Source organism: Myxine glutinosa, chromosome 11, assembly GCF_964187855.1.
Source record: "Myxine glutinosa chromosome 11, kmMyxGlut1.1, whole genome shotgun sequence".
Classification (NCBI taxonomy): Eukaryota; Metazoa; Chordata; class Myxini; order Myxiniformes; family Myxinidae; genus Myxine; species Myxine glutinosa.
Window position 1 is genome coordinate 39,597,117 of NC_136271.1, and position 12,763 is coordinate 39,609,879.

Sequence of the window (12,763 nt, forward strand, 5' to 3'; positions counted from 1 at the left end):
ATATATATATATATATATATACACATCACAATATTTCAAGATTTTATGGACGAGTTTTGACAAAACTTGGTGGCTGAGTTTGTTCGGTGGCAAGAACTAGCTGATTAGTTTTTAGTTCAGGTCTGAATCCAGATCCGGCTTATCAGTGGGATACAAAACGTAAACTGTTCAGCCTGGTGGAGGTGTGCTCTCTACCGAGTGACGTTCTAGTTATTCTGGTTTTGCAACAATTCATTTATTGCATTTCTGCAACTAACAATCATAATGCAATCAACATGAAGGTCTGTATGAAGCAGAGGGAATGTATAACTTCAATTTGAATGCCTAGAAAAATCAGTGATGCGGCGGCAAAGGTAAACAGTTCCAGCCCAACCCCATCGATTCCGGAATGGGTTCTGGAACTGGTTCTCAGCAAGAGTGAACCTCACGTAAATATAAAGAATATGTTTTTACTTTTTTAATTTTACACTTTTATTAGCTCACCTGGAACTAAGTTCAGGGGAGCTTATGTGATGGCGCGTCATCCGTCAGTCTGTCCATAAACACTTGAAGCTGCTTCTCCGAAACAGCTGATGTGTATGCGACCAAATTTGGCACAAATGATATTTGTTGTGTTGACTAAAGTTTGTTCATGGCAAAATATGTATTTGCTTTCTTCTCAGAAACTACACACGGAATTTCACTGAAACGTGACCACAACTTTAATCAACCGTGTTGTACCAATGTTTGTTCAAGGCATGAGAAAAATTGGGGTCTTATGAGGTATATGGGATTAGGTGGGGTGGGGAGGTGGGTGCAAATAGGTTTTTTGTTTGTTTGTTTGAAGTCTTATGATTATGTTAGTATGATTCTACATACTGCCCTGCCTTCTAGCAACCATTGAAATTGCTTTAAAATACCTTTAGTCGGTGCAGTATACTGTTTGTTCTACCTGGTGAGTGCCAGGGGTATTGCCCCTGTTTTTCATTTTTTATTTTAAGCGTGTTACATATAAGTTATTGACAGACAATCCTGTTTTAGATATTTTCTTCTTGAACTTAACGTGTAATAAAGAACAAAAGTCTTTAGGCGTAGGAATAGGATTGACTCCAACAAGTCATTATTCATGTTTGACCGTCTCTCCCAAAGAATGAATTTCAGCCCAAGAACAACCGCCCACCAAATACGTGAGTACGGGGTACGCAGCTCCATGAATAATAATGGGGAAATGTGCAATTGCATCAAAGACTCTGTCAACTTTCAGTCTTCCCAAGTTTTCCATGGCCAAACATGCTTGATTGAAGGTGGTTTGAAAGTTCAGCGTCTGAGTTTTTCAATGTGCCACTGCCACTGATGATTTTCCTTCGTTCTTGCTTATCCAGGAGAGCTTCAAACACAACATCCTCACACTAAGCCTCATGCTGGCTTAACTGCTGAGGTGGCTGGTTTAAGATCTCAGGGTCTTGAGTTTGAGCCTTCTGAGGTTGGCAAAATGAGTACCAGCTAAGTGGAACCATGGGGCACTGTGTCAGGGGCACAGCCACGCTCCCAGAAATGATGCAACCACGAGCCACAAGCTGCATGTGAAATTATTGATGATCCTCACACTGTACATCTACATTCTCTTAGCTTGCAGCTGTTTCTTGTAATTTCTGATCTTTGGTTTCTTCCTTGTGCACCTACTGGTACTTCAATCCTTCCTTTCCCTAGAGCTTCTGGTCCTCACTTAGCAGGATTTGATAAAAAGGATCAACACAGACCCAATTCTAAAATAATTTGTTTGCCATCAGAGATACCTTCTTTCCTTGGAGCTTGCAATATTGCCAGACATGGGATCATTCTTTTTTTGCAGAGTTTGATGGAGATTTTTCCCATGTTTCAGAAATTCTCCCAAAGTCAACCCTCTGCCTGCAAATGAATAATGATGTCTCTGGGAAGCTTTAGGGTATCATGTGGTTTTTCGATGTTGCACCAGACCAATGTAGAACGATGAAGTTCCTGATTTGCAGGGCCCCCACTCCTCGGACACACTGCGAAAAGCTAAAATCCCATTGAGCATCGGACATATACTTGACCATCTCATCTCATTGTCGATGATCGGTGTTAGACCTATTCTGTTCTTCACCAGAGGAAGAATGTTGAGTGTTCTAAACTTGCAAACAACGTGCTGAGCTTTGAAAATCATGGCCTGTGTTGGCCTAGCTTCCAATCCATCTCTGATAGCTAATTGAAGAGTTTGAGCAGCACATCACATCGTTTCAATGCACAACTAAGTGATGGGCTTGTTAGGCCAATGGAGAGAAATGATATGTCCAGGGTCTTCTGCCCAAGTTTCAACCTCAATTTCAACTTCCATGAAAGCTTCTGCATTTCCTTGTTGCTCAGCCTCCAAGTCCTGGTCCTGGTCATTCCTCATTGTCGTTGTTCAACAGTTTAATTGTCTTGATCATACTACTAACATCATCCACAATGTACATCACAATTTTTTTGCGTCTGTAAATCAGAGACCATTAGTATTTTCTGGACGAGCTGTTTCATGTCCTCACCCTTATGTCTGCCTTCGGGGCCTTTCACTGCAATTATCTTCACGCAGAGGAGATTCTTCTCATAATATTGAATATTCATTGTGAGGAACGATTTCCTCAAGTGACCTGCACAGTCCATCTTGACGAAGATAAGCTTTTTGCTTTGGACTAACCTCAGCTCTTGTTTTCTCTCCTCAAAAAGGCAATTCATTTGATGATTTTATATACATTCTTGGTGAGAACGGATGCTCCAATTCCTTGCCAACTTCCCAGTAGGATTCTGGAATCCCTCATCTTGAAAAATATGTAAGTGGGGCTCAGTTACCACACACCATCTGTATCATTCCCTTCCTGAATTATTTAGAATCAATTTTCAATGGTGGCCTTCTCTTTTCTGAGGAACCTTGTGATCAACTGCTGCTGTCGAGGACATTTCGGTGATGAGTCAGGTGCGCGACCATCTGCTTATTCACGGTACATGAGGGCTGCGTACTCATGGTCATGATCATGTTTTCACAGTGGGTTCCAAAATTATTATTTTTTGCATACAAAATCGAGGCTCGTGTAAGAGCTTTTGATTTCTATTTATTATTATAATTTTTTTTTTTTTTTTTTGTTATCAGAGTCAAGGCTCATGTAAGAGCTAACACATGACACGAAAACATGCGCGGACCCATAAAACATAGTTGCGGTTTTGAGTTTGTACAGTTTGTATAATAAAGGTTAAATTGCCCCCTCATAGTTAGTCACACAAGCAACATGTAGCCTCATTTGTAGTATAGTTATTTCTTAGTATTTGTGAGCTTAGTCTTTTTCCAATGTTAGTTCTGCATTGGGTAGAGTCAGGAGAAAAGGCCCTACCACTACCGACTTTTCAGCTACCCGAAGCCTCGTGCGCTGACTTTGGTTCATTTTGGGCGAATTAACACGAGGCAGGCTAGGAGGGTCGGGGCGGAGCGGCGGAGAAGCTGACGGTAAGCGCGAGCCGCCAATCAGGGCTCACAGCGTGTAACTGCAGCACTGCGTCACAGGGCGTGGTTGGAACGCTCGAGAAAGCGCAGGGCAAGGCAGATATAACCCGCCGCGCGAAAGCCCCCACCAGTTATGATGGGAGAGGCGTTTGGGTTGTGAACCAGTTATGGGAGAGGCGCTTGACGAGTGAACACGTTACGAGATGGGTGATGAGCTTCATGAGTAACAAGTTGTGGTGAGAGGCGCTTGGGTGTGTTGAGCTTGAGGAGTATTGGGAGCGGCGCTTGAGAGTCAAGGAGGACTGAGCTGGCATTAAGTGGAGGAAAACGCATATGAACCAGGATACGCGTTCGATAAAGTGACACTCGGTCGAGCTGTAAGCCGAGCCGCGTACAGTGCCTTGAGTTACGCGAGTGAAAAACGCGCTGTGTAACCGCCAGCCGCGCCGAGAGACGCACATTCCCTTCCTACCTGATCGGCTGCCTTTGTTCGGGAGACGCGCTGCAAGGATCCTTTCACCGCCGCTGCTAACCATCACCGCAGAACGCACGAGGACCGTGGAGAGCCGGACGGGGCCGTTCCTGAACGACCACATCGACGCGTCTGGGCGGAACATCAACCTGCCTGCAATTCCTTGTGTGAGTGTGATGGGCCCGCGTCCAGGGGATAAGACTAATACTGTTTGAGTGCTGCTCTGTGTCTGCGTCCCGATCATTGTACATACGTGTGAAAATAATTAAACCTGTGTTCTTCCTTCCTTCCATTCGATCGTTCCTGTGGTTTCTTCATTGGCTACGCGTGGTACAAGTAGAACCGCGTGAATCGGGTCCCAATATCTAGATAACTGTGCGGACCACGTGTACGTAATCCGCTCGGCGTACTCAAATCACACGTGGCTCGTGCGAGGCTCGTTTCCGAGGCGGCACAGGTATTTAGGTACGAGCGAGACTTGGTCCCGAAACCCTACTTTGCGTTCGCCCGGAAGGGGCGTCTCGTCTCTCGGTTCCGCCAAGCCCAGCAAGACCAAGGGGCCTAATCCCCCCTTGGTAGGGGTAGGAAGGGCGCTGGGAGAACCGTAACAATACAATAAACTAGGGCTTCCAGGGAAGCAGAACTCAACTGAACTGACTGGACAACTTTAAAGTAGGTCAGTTGTCTGTACTAGATTTGACTTAAATGAAAAGCCAACAACCTTGTGTAATAATTTTAAGGTCCTTGTATCCTTATACTTGTATATGCCGGCCTATGGCGGCCATTTTGTGACGGATCGGGTTGGAATGCAATAGCAACCTACCTTGTGTGGTAAGGGTTAAACATTCTAAATTTTATCAAAGTCTGTTAATATTTGTGGACGCTAGAGTGTTACCGTCGTTTTCATGACCAAAAACAAAATGGTCGCCTAAGTCCGCCATCTTTCAACGGATCGGGCTGAAATGTTATACCAACCTGGTCCTTTGGGTAAGGATGCTGCATGTCAAGTTTGATCAGAATCGGTTGATATTTGTGGACGCTGGAGTGTTAATGTCGAAAAGTTAATGGACGACTGACGCCGGAGGGTTCAGTATGTGATGAACTCGTCCAGTTGAGTTAATAAAGGGGGCGGGAGACAAGAGGGGGAGAGAGAGGAAAGCATCCATACAAGCACAACAACAGCAGAGAACAGGGACATCGGTAGGTCTGTGGAAAGGAGAGGGCCATTGGGGTGGGTGAGGGGAAGGGAAGGGGTGGGGGGGGGGGGGGGGGAAGGTGTGGAGAGAGGGTGGGTGAGGAAGGGGCACATGGAATAAAGCAAATGAACACTACTAAGAATTTCAGAAAAGAAGTTGGAGATTGAAAGAGGTGGATTTGGTGTATTTTAACGGGGGTAGGAAAGATCAAGGTTTTGGATGTGGGAAGATAGGAGATGGTGGTGAACAGCTGTTTTAAAGACCTGGAGGGAGGAGTGGGATTGAATAGAGTGTGGGAGTTTGTTCCATTGGCGGGAGAAAAGAGGAATGAAAGTGAAGGTGAGCAATGTGTCTTGATTTTGACAGTTTCACAAGAAGAGGGTTTCTGGCAGATCTTGTGCCTCCTGAAGTTTTATATTTGGGGTCAGAGCAGGGGGAGCTAGGCCGAAGGGGAGACTGTAAAAGACAAAGACCACCAACCTGCCTGCGGTGAAAGAGAGAGAAAGGCCCTCAGAATATGCTTCATCGCGGGAGATACCAATGATTTTATAATGCTTTGGTTTCAACCGCGTGAAGCCGAGCTCAGTGTGAAGCAGGAGCACCAGCCCTGAGGGGAGAGCAGTTTGCTCTCCTTTGAGTTTGTCTCCACAAGTTTTTCTTTTAAAATTGCTCAATGCAGATCAAAAACTTGTTTTCTTGTCAGAATGAAAGTATTTGGAAGCTTTGATTCAATAAGTGGTGATCAGCATCACGACATGTCAAAATTTAAAAAAACCAAATTTAAAACGAAATTGTGAATTTTTGGTGGGGGAGTTATTTGACAATGGCAGGTAATATCAATTTAAAGACCAACTGGAACCGGTAACTCTTGTATTTTGGCGGTTCCGTTTCCGGGTCATTTCCTCGAAAAATTTAGCAGTTCCGGCAGTTCTGGTTTTTGGTTCAGTTCCACATCATTGCCTAAAATGAAACAACTGTGAAAAGTTTGAGTTTCTTTCAATTTTATTGTATGATTCCAAACACATTAAAAGATTGATCTTTACTTTTAGAAAAAAAAAATTGGAGTGGAAAAATAACTTTTTAACTATGTGGCAGAAACGTGAGAAAGTTAATGCTTTTTTTAAAGGTTATATTGGAAAGATAACTCCGTGTGTTGAGTTAAAATGCTCATTTTTCAACACAAAGTATCTCTGTAAATGTCGCAAACTCAGTTGTTACTAACATGCAAACCAAAATGTTATTGCACGTTTCGTTTTTTTTTGTTTTTTTAAAGTTCAAGCATAACGCAGTTATCAAACCTTTGCATTCACTCCAGCACTGCTTCTATTAATTATAGTTTGGACTTTTTGAGTCTGTTTGACCAGACTCGGTGGCATTGTGGTTTGATCGTTCACTATGAGCCTTCAATTGTTACCTGTACCATGTGAGTACCGGTTCAATTCTGATATTGACAATATTGGCTTGGCCCATGATCTTTTGAACATTAACTGAGTTCAAGGAAGATGAAGATTGAATGCAAAAGTACAAATTACTACATGTGGTTATTATCGAGATTTTTTTTCCTTTTCCCTGTCTGTTTGTTTGTTTACCAACTCCTATAGCTTTGGTCGAACTCAATCAAATTTGGGGGAATGCATACTCAGGGCCACTATTGCGGGGAGGAGGGTGGAGTGTGGGCATTGGGGTGTTAGGAGGAAAATATCATTAATTGTGTGTGTCAGTGGAATCCACGTTTTGGGACTTTTTTGAGAATAACTATATACCAGTAAGCACTTAAAGGAGAACGGACATGAGTATAGACATCAAATGCTTAAGATTAATTAATTGTAGCAACAAAAAAGATTAAGTTTGGCGCAAAAATTGTTGCTCCAGCATGCGTGAATCGTGAGATATCCGAGTTTTAAAATGCCAATAGCAGACGATTTCTCTCGCGCCGGCCAGCATCTGGTGATGACTATCATCATCATCGTGACGTCATCGGAGGAAGCTGATGTGACTGCGCAATAGTAAACAATGGCAGACACCGACTCCGATAGTTGCGTAAGTCTGGATATCAGCGATATTTCTGACCAATCTGATGCGGAAAACGAAGAGAAAGTTAATAATCTTGGGGAATCACACTCGATTCTCCCATACAGATTCCAACCATACCGTCCAGAGTGTGAAGAAGAGAAATCGTCGGACACAGACACAATGGCGATCGATTTTGATCTCGGGCGCCTCCAAAATACTGAATGGTATTCATTTTTATGTCTTTTTTAATTGGAAAAAGTTTCTTTTTCTGGTCAATGGAACACATAACTAATATTTAATTAATGTTCGGTGCCGTGAGGCAAGAAATGGATAGAAACACAAACGAAATACGACTTTATTGACTTAGTGCAGCACTGCAGGTGTATCAGTTGTAGTGTTCATGTACAGGCTTTAGTAAGAACAGACATTCATATGCAAATACTTATTGTTTCTGGACAGGTGCAGTTGTGGTAATTGTGAGGCCAGGCCACAGGTGAATGAGTGCAAGTGCTGCAGGGAGATAATGTAAAAGCGTTCACCACCTTTTGCAATGTGCCAAACGTCAAAGAGGTGTTTGACTTCAGGCGCATTTTCTTTCATCCATTTCCTAACCTGGACATGCCTGTCCATGACCATTGTGTCTATGGACAGGCCTTCTTTGCTCAGAAATGCCATCACTCTTTTCAGCCCCTCCTTCTCCATGTGGCATGAGCTTGGAACTTCATTGCACTGTAAACATAATCGTGTGTTGAGAACATCTAAGTCAACTTAAATTGTCCACAACCAATATTCTATGTACCCACACTAGTTCTATGTGTATGTCTACATATATCTGCTGATGTTACCTGAACAAGCTCGACATCGATGATGACTTTGGCCACCAGCTCCATGATAGCATAAGAGCCAAACTTCGCCGAGTGTCCTGGCGAGTCACAGCGTCCATCCCCACCAAACATCAAACCTCTGCGCTCTGCTTGCAGGGATGCCACGAGCCACTTTCTGTTCTCCAACCAAACGTGTTTTATGGCAGGAAAAAGCATCATGTTCTGGTGTCGCGAGAAAGTTCTCGATGAAATTCCTGCTACTCATATGGTGGAGAACCTTGAGTACCTTGCTTGGTACAGCACCTGACATGAGAATGCCAGCTGACAAAATGATATTGCCAGCGAGTGACTTGCCTAGATAAGGCTGACTCTTCCACTCTGTTGTCAGAGAACATACACCACATTGAAAATACACCAGCAACATGGTTCTGTTTGTGTTATGATCCACCTTGAGACCCGTCTCTCCACACCAGCTGCAGCGCACCAACTTGAAAAGTCGCAGCAAGATGCTCAAGAAGACTATATACTTTGTGTCGTCGAGGACATTGTTTGTCTCAGGAGTCTGTTGCTCGGAGCTGCAACTGTCGTCGGTCTCGTCAGCAGATGAAGGCAGGTAGTCGTTTCACTCTCATCAAGAGGTTCAGGCTGTCACAGCTGACATCTCTTCCAGCAGCTGCCACAGCATCATTTTGATGGCCACATATTACACAGTGGCCTGGCAGTGGCTCAGTCTGTGTGACACATTGCGAGACATGGGTAATGAACGTAGAGCAGCAACGAAGGTTGGAAGGGGTGGAAATGCGAATGGTTCGGTGGATGTGCAGAGTATCGTTGAGAGAGAGGAAGACAAATGATGAATTGCGAAAGATGATGGGAATAGAGCCTGTGATGGATGCTGTGAAGAGGAACAGGTTGAGATGGTTTGGTCATGTGTTGAGGAAGGATGAAATCGAAAGTGACTGGTTGAGAAGAGTGATGGAAATGAATGTACAGACTTGGCATTTAATATGGAATATTTTTTTTGTGGGGGTGAACTTACTTTTCAAGATGTCTTAGAACCAAAAGTTCATTGGAATAGGTTGAAATTATTCTAGATTTTGTTAGTGACCTTTAAAAGAAACAAAAACCACATTTGACATTTCGAAACAAATAAATTGATCCTTGAAAGTGATGTAAACTGATATCGAACTCAATTCATGGACAGTACTGTGTTAAACTTCTGTACGTTTTCCAGAAGTATCTCTTTATTTTGCACACCAGCCAAATTTCGTTTTAACAAAAACAAAAGTTAAATTACGACTGGGATTACGGACAGTAAAATTACAGTTCAGTACTTCGTGTAACCCCCACGAGCATTCAGGAGAGCACGTACACGTTGAGGCATGCTGTTCACGAGATTTGCCAAGGTTTGGACAGGAATCGCTTGCCATGCAGTAACAATAGCCTGCTGCAATTCACGCACAGAGGTCGGCTGCTGGTCCAAGTGGTCGATTTGACGCGTTAATTCTGCCCACAAGTTCTCTATCGGATTCATATCCGGACACATGGCAGGCCACTCCATATGCTGTACACCACGGTCAGCAAGAAAGTGTTGGATCATGTGAGCACGATGAGGCCGTGCATTGTCATCTTGGAAGACAAAGTTTCCTCGAAAGGCTGCACGAGCAAATGGAAGCAATGTTTCTTCCAGAATGGCCCTGTGCTTGAACTGGTTCAGGTTTTCATTCAGAACAACCAGGTCAGTTTTGCCCCCTGCATGAAAAGCAGCCCAAACGGTCACGCCACCACCTCCAGCTTGGACTCTTGGCACTATACAATCTTTGTTGTAGGCTTCATGCACTTGTCTGCGCACTCGGACGCGGCCATCTTTACGATAGACCAGAAATCTAGACTTGTCACTGAAGATCATATGATTCCAGTGTCCTGGCTGCCATTGACGGTGCTCTCTGGCCTACTGCAATCGGCGCTGGCTGTGTCTGGTCAGGCGTGGCTTTCTCGAGGGACACCTGGCACGAAAGCCTGCTTGAACCAGTCGTTGGTTGACTAGCCTTCTGGATACAGGCACATTTGTCAGTTGCTGCCACTCAGCCCTAAGCCGATTAGCTGACTTGCTACGGCCATTGCGGACTAACCGGTGCAGCTGGCGATCATCCCTCCTTGTGGTTCTGCGGGGACGTCCTGGCCTCGGTATTGGAGTAGGGACACCCCTCTGCGCATTTCGTTTCAGGATCTTTGACACCTGACCTTGAGTGATGCCATACTGCCGAGCAATAGCACGCTCTTTCATGCCGTAATTTTGTAAAGCCACCACTCCAAGACAAACAGCATTGTCGAGTTGACGGACCATCTCCAGAGGAAGCGGCAATAACTTTTGGAGATGTGCAGCAGTTGTTTTCCACTAATACAGAACGCACAACCCTTGTATACCCGACTGTGAAGCCAATCGTCAAATGCACCTGTCCGTACATTTTGCCATGCCACCTGTGATATAATCCTGTTGTTGACTTCTCGCTGCGACAGACAATCAGTGACATGGTTCTTTTAACAAATAAATCACCAAAGTGTAAAAGAAACTCACCAGATTGATATACTGAGTTAAGAAAGTAAACCCAAGTCAAGGAAAAAAAAAATTCCATGTTAAATGCCAAGTCTGTAGAAGGAAGTTGAGGACGGGGAAGACCGAGAAAGACTTGGCTAAAGATGGTGGAAGAAGAAATGCGGGTAAGGGGGTTAACAAGGGGAGATGCAGAAAATAGGGCAAAATGGAGAAGATTGTCATGGGGACCACAAGGCTAACCCCCGCTCAAGCAGGGGAAATGGCCTTCAAAATGCTTCTTGTTGTTGTTGTTGTTGTTGTTGTTGTTGTTGTTGTTGTTTAGCAGAAGGAACAGCTGGGCAAGTCGTTTCACAAGTTCCTCTATCTGACCATTAGTCATCGCGAAGTTACTGAACTGTTGGACCAGGGAACAACAGAAGGAACTGCAGAAACTTCCAAGAACACACGAAATGGTGTTTCTGACGATCAATTTTTAAAAACTTCTTTTAAAATTTTAAATTTACATATATATATTTTTAAGTCTTTAAATTCTTCCTCCGTCTTGAAATTTCTGGATCTGCCCCTGTGAAGGGTGTTAAGCAAAGATCTAATTCCAATGATAGAGCTTTTATATCTGAACACAAACACCTTGGGAACAATTTATTGCATCATTCCCCCAGGATCTGGACAGAGGATGGAACAGAGCTGTTTTCTTGAAGAATACCTGAAACAAGTACAGATACATTCAAAGTACACCGTCCCCATGCCAAATAATTAAATATCCCACACAACCAGCAGCCACACAACGACTGGGCATGATTCCAACTGATCGTAACGAAAACAAAGCGATGTTCTGATCGTCACGAAGCCAACAAGGCTTTAAGAACGAGAAACTGGGTTGCTTCGCAAACGTCATTTCCGGTTTGCGGTTTTGACAAAACTGATTTTGCTTGTTCGGCGATATTTTGACAAATTCTAATAAAACCGCGAAGATATTTGTGAAATGAACTCGATAGAAGTGTTTAAGATATGTTTATGTTTCGAAATCTGCAAAGTTGTTTTGGTCGTGTCCGTTCTCCTTTAATTACCTCAGGTGGAAGGTTACGTTTTTACACCTATCTGTCTGTTACTTGCAAAATCAAAGATTTACAATTATATTGGTTGTTCTGTTCTGTTATTATGTCTCGGTCTGTCTCTTGGTTTGTCTGCTTGGATATCAATCGCCTACAGGTCACATTTTTACTCCGATCTTCAGGAAACTTCACCACCTGGCTGAGGTATTCACGAGCAAAAAGCCTATTGTTTGAGGTCAATGGGTCAAAAGTTAATGGCATATAAATCGACGATTTTCATCCAAATCACTTGGTCTTTCATGTATGCATATACACTACATGGCCCAAAGTATGCGGACACCCCTTCTAATTCGTGGATTCGGCTGTTTCAGCCACACCCATTGCTGACAGGCAATCTCTAGAGACAAACATTGGCAGTAGAATGGGCCACACTGAAGACCTCAGTGAGTTTCAATGTGGCACCGTCATAGGATGCCACCTTTCCAACAAGTCAGTTCGTCAAATTTCTGCTCTGAAAGCTACCCCGGTCAACTGTCGAAGTGGTAGGCCACACAAGCTCATATAATGGGACCGCCGAGTGCTGAAGCGCGTAGCGTGTAAAATCACATACGGGTGTGATGTTAGGGCGTGCATGCGTGCATGCGTGCGTATATATATATATATATATATATATATATATATATATATATATATATATATATATATATATATATATATATATATATGTATGTATGTATGTGTATATATATATATATATAAAATGTGTGTATATATATATTGTTGCGGATCTCGGTCGTCGGCTCTCCCCTTATCGGGGGGTGGGGGGGGGGGGGGGTTAATCCCCTTGTCCTTTTATCTGCTGACGCGAGTCCTGGAAGTTATAACGTCCCTCCCGGCGCGGCGTTAGGTAGGGTTTGTTAGGCCTAGGGGTTCACTACTACCTAATTACTAATGCCGGCCGGAAACGAGGGAATAACTCCCACTCGAACCACGGATATGATGGAAAATGCCGAGCGGATAGCAATCCGCGATCCGAGCTGTTAACAAGTGACTAAACCCGATTCTGAGCGGTTCCTAATCGTGCAATGTTTACCCAATTGAGAAAAGACGATTGCGATCGGATAAGAGGAAACCAAGAAAGAACAAGGCAATTTATTACAAATGTACAGAAAGA

The 12,763-nt window shown here is 43.8% G+C and overlaps 1 protein-coding gene across 1 annotated transcript in view; it reads left to right on the forward strand.

The window, feature by feature from the left end:
• LOC137436117 (adhesion G protein-coupled receptor B3) overlaps positions 1-12,763 on the forward strand; it is a 999,412-nt gene that overhangs the window by 220,720 nt on the left and 765,929 nt on the right. The gene's annotated exons all lie outside the window — the stretch shown is intronic.